This window comes from Podarcis erhardii (genome assembly GCF_964252035.2).
Source record: "Podarcis erhardii genome assembly, chromosome: 13".
In the NCBI taxonomy this organism is placed as follows: Eukaryota; Metazoa; Chordata; class Lepidosauria; order Squamata; family Lacertidae; genus Podarcis; species Podarcis erhardii.
The window spans coordinates 27320727-27328420 of record NC_138502.1 but is presented as its reverse complement, the minus strand read 5'-3'; positions in this window follow the sequence as shown (position 1 = coordinate 27328420).

Genomic DNA, 7694 nt, shown 5'->3' with positions numbered 1-7694 from the left:
CCATGCTGGCTTAACCCTCACCATCAAAAACCAGTATAGTGAAAGTCATTCCCAACTGCTTCTCATGCATCGGGTACTTTGAGGGCTTCGGTTAATATTAGTTCATTCACATGATCAGGTAGAAGGCGACTTATTTCACAATATAAGCTTTCTGTTCAATGAAGTAGAACAACAATTGTTGTGTTGGGAAGTAGCCAAGGATTACTTCTTTCAGGATGCAAAGCACCAAAATCAGGTTAAAATGATTTCCCCCTCCCCAAACTAGAAATTGGCACCTGACAAGTGGGTTTGGGGGTGAGCTGGGGTTCAGAGGGTTGTGTTCCCTGTTTCTGACCATTCTCTAACTTTATCACTGCCCCAAGGTTCATCACATTCTCAGGGTGTTTCAGGGTTCTTGAGTTTTGAGGGTTATTCAGGGTGCCAACTTGCAATGCTGAGAAAATTGCGAGAGCCTTTGCATCATGGAAAAAGAATGACTGTTCTCCATTTTATTGCACAATTCCTTCCTTTGCGGTAGCCCTGTTGAGTCAGCAACTCTCCCCTCAACCTTTGCATGGCTTCAGTTACAAATTTGTCTATCCTTCTACCATCCTGAGCAGGTTGTTTGCTGTTGATGTTTTGTATAATGAACCGCTAAGTAGTTCCAACATGCTGTTGTCATTCTTAAGCTACGCAGAGATCCTTTGGCCCACTCTAATCCTTTCATTCTAATAATATGTGCATACACCTAACTGTATTTCACTGTCTTCTTTGTCTTCTGACTCACTGCTCTGTGTTATTAGTGGTCTTGCCCATGTCGGCTTTCAGTTCTGTATGTGGATATTTTTGTTATCTTCCTGAGCCAGGATATAATGTAATTACGATGCTTGGCCGATATCCTAGTGTTTTGTTCTGCATTGTCATATCTTATCTCGATTCTGTTCAGTTGCACTAGGGGAAAGTAAGAGAACACAAGTTTGTGCATTATTAATAATAATAATAATAATAATAATAATAATAATAATAATAATAATAATTTATTTGTACCCCGCCCATCTGGCTGGGCTTCCCCAGCCACTCTGGGCGGCTTCCAACAAAGATTAAAAATACATTAAAATGTCACACATTAAAAACTTCCCTGAATGCAATACTTAAAGAGAATCTGTTCTATCCAGAAAGGTTTAGTAAAGCTCATACACAGATTTCAGACTGCAAAACTATGACTGTGCAAAAATGAATACAGAGATGAAATATTGGCAACAACCGATTTACATACATCTGATCAGGGCAACCCAGAAGTGGCCAGAAAAGGGGGCAGAATGGGGGGTGGCGCATAGCAGGGCATAGCAGGCTGATGCGTGCTGCACCATCACGCATTATGATCCACAAACAACCCTCATGCAAATAGGGGGTTGCCTATAAAGTGGGGGAATTCTCTGTACTCTGGAGTTGTTAGCCTCCAGCTTGTTCCTTCCCTGTCTGCTTGTGTGTGTGTGTGTGTGTGTGTGTGTGTGTGTGTATAACCCATTCAGATACGAAACATAGACAAATTTTGACTGTTCTGTCCCGGCTGCTATGCAGTTACTAAGCCTGAACTATTTCTTATCACCAAGGCTGGTACACTCTGAGCTTTGCAGAGCAGAATGCAAGTCCCCCCACCCCCAATTTAACCGAGTTAAAGCGCAATCAGTTTGCCAGATGCACAGTTATCCTTGGTGCTACACTGCTTAGAGTTGTCAACTTACTAAGACCATTTTTACAGGCACAGGTGGGTGGGCCATAACAGGGGTGGGCCATAACAGTAAAGAAGCAATAAAACAATAAGGCAAAACTTAACACAGCAACAGCACAGCAGACAGCTGAACCTTGAATGTTTCAAAATAATCTATGCAGGGCTTTTTCCAGCTGGTACTTGCCGGTACTTAGTTCATTGCCATTATAAGAGAACAAGGAAGGTGTCCGTGGTGAGTTCTGGCACCTCTTTTCTAGAAAAATAGCGCTGAATCTACTCGTAATACGGCCTGAAATGTGACTTTGGAAATAACAGCAGTTTCCGTTTAAAACCACCTGTTGCCAGATCCAGAAGTTGTTTAAAACAGTCAAAGAGGAGGACATTTTCCAGTGCACAGACAGTTCCAGTGAAAACAAAACTTTTCTTTGGAAGACAGCAGCAATAGCAGGCAGGGAGATGTTGTGTATGAAAAGGGAGTGGGAAGGCAGATCACGAACCCTCTTTATGGTCCTTTGGACACGTGGGCATGATGGCCAACTAGATACAGTGGTACCTCGGGTTAAGTACTTAATTCGTTCTGGAGGTCTGTACTTAACCTGAAATTGTTCTTAACCTGAAGCACCACTTTAGTTAATGGGGCCTCCCGCTGCCGCCACACCACCACAGCACGATTTCTGTTCTCATCCTGAAGCAAAGTTCTTAACCCTAACCCTATTTCTGGGTTAGCGGAGTGTGTAACCTGAAGCGTATGTAAACTGAAGTGTATGTAACCCGAGGTACCACTGTACAGGACTGCTGCCTAAGATGACACACGCATTACTAGGGGTAAGGCAACAACCAGCTTTTCTCCCCTCCTGCCCCTCGCAGGAGGCAGTGGCAATGTGCAAAGAACATAAATCTTTCAGGTTCGTGAGGTCTAAAAGAAAACTTGTGCAAAAACCAGGAACGGAGCCAGAGAACCAATAGCAGCAGCATGTTCTTAAAAACAAAAGGATAGAATCAATTCTCCTTTAAGGTATGTAAAAAAGGCACCCGTGAAGAATCAATTAGCATAGAAATATCCACAGGAACAAGACAAGTTATCCACCCACACCCACACCCACACCCCGCCATATATTGTCAGGTATCATGGAGAGGGAGTGATGGAAAGGGAAAGACTTTTGTTTCTAGGAAATAGGAGAGCCGAACATAGTGCTGCTCCTGGTTACACTCAGGAGTTTGCGTAAACATGACTGAGTTATACAAGTTCCAGGGCATTTTTGAAAAAACACATGTAAAGTGCTGAGGAAATTCCACCCGAGGTGAACTCAAAATCCTTGCCTGAAGTGTCCTTTTGAGTCTGTTCCCCTCTAGCCTGTGATTTGGCATGGTGGGTTAAACCACAGAGCCTAGGGCTTGCCGATCAGAAGGTCGGCGGTTCGAATCCCTGCGACGGGGTGAGCTCCCGTTGCTCGGTCCCTGCTCCTGCCCACCTAGCAGTTCGAAAGCACGTCAAAGTGCAAGTAGATACATAGGTACCGCTCCAGCGGGAAGGTAAATGGCGTTTCCGTGCGCTGCTCTGGTTCGCCAGAAGCGGCTTAGTCCTGCTGGCCACATGACCCGGAAGCTGTACGCCGGCTCCCTCGGCCAATAAAGTGAGATGAGCACCGCAACCCCAGAGTCGTTTGCAACTGGACCTAATTGTCACGGGTCCTTTAGCCGTGATTTAGGATTTGCCATTCTGTCTTAAGCCAAACCTGCGCCTATATAATCCATATGGCTATATTAGATCTGTTTCTTAAACATGGGCATAGCCAGGATTTTTGTTAGTGAGAAGGGCAGAACCGACGTGATCGGTCAGTTAGTTAAGTATTTCTATTGTTTTATTTGATCTGGGGGCAGCTGCCCCCACTGCACCCTCCCTTGGTTACAGGGGCGCCGACTTATAAAAAATATTGGGGGGGCCCAAGACCTCCAAACCGCTGCTGCTGGGGGAACGAAAGGGGCGAGCCCCGGGCTGCCCCGACCTTAAGTGAACCTGTGAGGGCCCGCCCTTTGCGGCAGCCGATTGGCTGCCGCCGTGGGCGGTGAATATTAATGAGCTAGGGGGAATCCCCGCTTCTCGTGGGGCTGACGCCAGCCCTGCGAGATTGTTGAAGGGTCGAGAGCCCGCAACCCCACCCCCTCTCTAGATCGGGAGTGGCTTTGTTTTAACTCATTACTGAATGTATTTTAAAAGGTAACTATCGTCAAACAAGGAAAATAAAAAATACCAACATAATTTTGTGATTTTACAAAGCATAATATAACTAATAATTTTCTTAAATTATTGGGGGGGCCAAGCCCCCCCAAACGAATTTTTGAGGGGGCTCGGGCCCCCTCAGGCCCCATGGAGTCGGCGCCTATGCTTGGTTACCCCCATGTACTTAAAGGGGATTCAAGATTTTCGTGTTCAGGCAGAGGTGGAGCTAGCTGCTCTGGCACCCAGAACGGCGCACATGTTGTGCACCCAGGGGCGGGGCTAGCCTCCTAGAGTCCCCCCCTCAGGGATGTCTCCCCCCCCAGGGATGGCACCCGGGGTGGGCTGCACCAACTGCACCCCCCTTCCTCCGCCAGTGTGTTCAGGGGCCCATCTATACTGGTTGTTTGACTACGTTTTGAGGTCATGTGGGAATGGTTACAGCGTGTAAAGGGCAAATGAGGCTGAGTGTAGGGATTTGCCAGTAGCTTCCAGGGCTTTTGTTCAAGAGCTGCAGGTGTGGAATTGAGGGATTGAAGTTGTTGTTTTTTTTGTATATATATTTTTATTAAATTTCTGTTTTACAATTTTAAATACTCATTTTTACATCCTTGAAATATCAGTGACTTCCCTTCTTCTCTTTCCATGGTTCATTTTACATATCAAAAAACCCTGCATATTTTACAGAAGAAACTGTACCATTCAGTATTCCATTATTACATCCATCATAACTTACTTACACTGTCGATTTTATCTTAATGCTACCAGCGTTTTCAGCTGTACACAGTTATTTCCCATATATTCAATAAATGTTTTCCAATCTTCTTTAAACATATGTTCTTCTTGTTCTTTTATTCTATATGTTATGTCTGTTAAAGGGTCAAAGAGTATTGGGAAATCTTCCATAATGAATTGGGGAAAAAAAGTTCAAAAGTACTTTCCCCAAAAAAGCCCAGAGTCCTTTCTGTTGGAGATAATTCAGACTGAAATTCCCAGGTGTCAAAAAAAGGTTATTTATGTATGCCACTACTGCGGCCCGTGTTTTGTGAGCACCAAAATGGAAAACGAGCGAGGTCCCAACCAAAGAAGAGTGGCAGCTTAAGTTGACACAATTAAATTAGAGAAAAGGGTTGCGACACCCTGCCCCAGGTGTCACGATGCCTTCGTTCGCCCCTGGTTCCATATTTTAGTATGTACTGTACAGTTTGCATCTCATCAGAGACTCTCTTGCAGATGGAACGGAAGAAAAGCTTTGCATTAAATCTTCCCCTCAACCCTGGGCTGGCCCGGGACATTTGGCCACTTCAGGCAAAACTAGGGTTGCCATACAGCTCCCAAGTTAAAACAGTACAACGCATCATCAGAGATCTGCAACCTCTCCTGGACAATGACAGTTCTCTTTCTCAAGCTCTGGGAGGAAGACCTTTCATTGCCTACAGACAGCCACCCAGTCTTAAACAACTCCTAACCCACAATAATACTACAACCAGACCTAACACGGACACTGGCACCAGAGCCTGCAATAAACCCAGATGCCAACTTTGCTGCCACATACACCCGGACAACACCATTACTGGCCCCAACAACATCACACATACCATCTCGGGACTATTTAATTGCTCATCGTCTAACATTGTGTATGCCATAAAATGCCAACAGTGTCCTTCAGCTCTCTATATTGGACAAACAGGCCAGACCTTACGCCAAAGAATAAACGGACATAAATCGGACATCAGGAATCACAAGACAGAGAAACCAGTAGGAGAACATTTCAATCTCCCAGGACATTCTATACAAGATCTCAAAGTAGCTGTTTTACTACAAAGGAATTTCAGAAATAGACTGGAAAGAGAAGCTGCTGAATTACAACTTATCACCAAACTCAAAACCATGGAGAAACCTGGTCTGAACAAAGACCTTGGATTCTTATCTCATTATACATGACAAAGCCATTTTTCACCTTTTCACCCCTTGCTTTTTCCTGTAAGACCTATTGCAGTCGTTAAGAGTCGTCAACAGGCTCATCACAGCTATCTGCCAATCACCCATTCCCACCACCCTTCTGAGTAATACCCCTCCCCACCTTCTCACTATATAGAAGGGTCTGGAAACTTCTGTTTCAGTGTATTTGAAGAAGTGTGCATGCACACGAAAGCTCATACCAAGAACTGACTTAGTTGGTCTTTAAGGTGCTACTGGAAGGAATTTGTTTTGTTTTGACTATGGCAGACCAACACGGCTACCTATCTGTAACTAGGGTTGCCATAGTTTAAAAAGTGAAAATCTGGACACAAAAGTTGAGCTTTTTTTTTTTTTTTGCAAAATCAAGAGAGAGAGAGAAGACATTTTTGAAATCTATACTTCCAACATGAGCTGCCATATGCCTTCTTCTCTTCCACATCGCCCCTGACACTGCCCCCTGCCCCCCATGACAGAGGCAGCCATGGTGGAAGCAGGTGAGCATGGAAGAAGCTAGATCTGCTGCCTGAGGCGACTGCCTCATCTTGACACATTGGCGGCCCGGACCTGCCTCAACCCCCAGTTCACCTGCCGCCACTGGCAGGAGAAGTTCAGGCCGGAAACCTCATGCAGGGCATGGCCTGCTAACCATAGTCTACTATCAACACAGTCGCTCAGTTTGTGAAGACAGGATTGATACTGTGTCTTCCCAGAGGGAAATGGCACGCTTGAAGCATGTGAAGAGCGGCAGATCATTTCTGTTGTGCTCCATCTGCTCCAGGGGAGTGATTTAGGATGTTCAGTGTATGTGCATCTTTGCCAGCTGTTGTCCATAGCTTCTGGATTGGTGCAAAAACTTTGGGCAGCATTCCCAACTCTCTCACCCCACTCGGTGCAAACTGAAAGAACTGCGCTCCTGCATAATCTTATAATGGATGGTAAAGGTAAAAGGTAAAGGACCCCCAGACAGTTACGTCCAGTGAAAAGCAACTATGGGGTTGTGGCGCTCATCTCGCTTTCAGGCCAAGGGAGCCGGTGTTTGTCCACAGACAGCTTCCGGGTCATGTGGCCAGCATGACTAAGCTGCTTCTGACAAAACCAGAGCAGCGCACAGAAACGCCATTTACCTTCCTGCCGCAGCAGTACCTATTTATCTACTTGCACTGGCGTGCGTTTGAACTGCTAGGTTGGCAGGAGCTGGGACAGAGCACCCCGTTGCGGGGATTTGAACCTTCAACCTTTTGATCGGCAAGCCCAAGAGGCTCAGTGGTTTAGACCACAGCGCCACCCGCATCCCTTAATGGATGACGCATGAACAAGTATGACAACAAAGACAGTTGATGCATGGCGGACCAGAGATGTGAATGAGATTGGTATAGTCTATTCTGATCCCTGGCCTGGTATTGTCAACTTTCCTTAAACCAAAGATGGGAGACAATGTCCACCGATTTATCCTGTGTGGGATTGTGTTAAAAAAAAAAAGGAGTTTGGAAATTTTTGTTAAATTTCAAATGCCAACTTTCTTTAAATTGCAATAAATTACTAAATTACAAAAAACCTAAAGAGAGGTTGTGGGTTCAAGTCCCATGTTGGGCAAAAAGAATTCTGCATTGCAGGAGTTTGGACTAGCTAACCCCTATGGTCCCTTCCAGCTCTAAAATTCTATGGTTCATTCCCAGCCAAAGAAGAATGGCAACTTAAACTGATGGAATATGCACAGCTTGCGGACCTAACATATAGAATAAGAGAACGAGAAGAACATAATGTTTAAAGAAGATTGGAAAACGTTTATTGAATATATGGGGG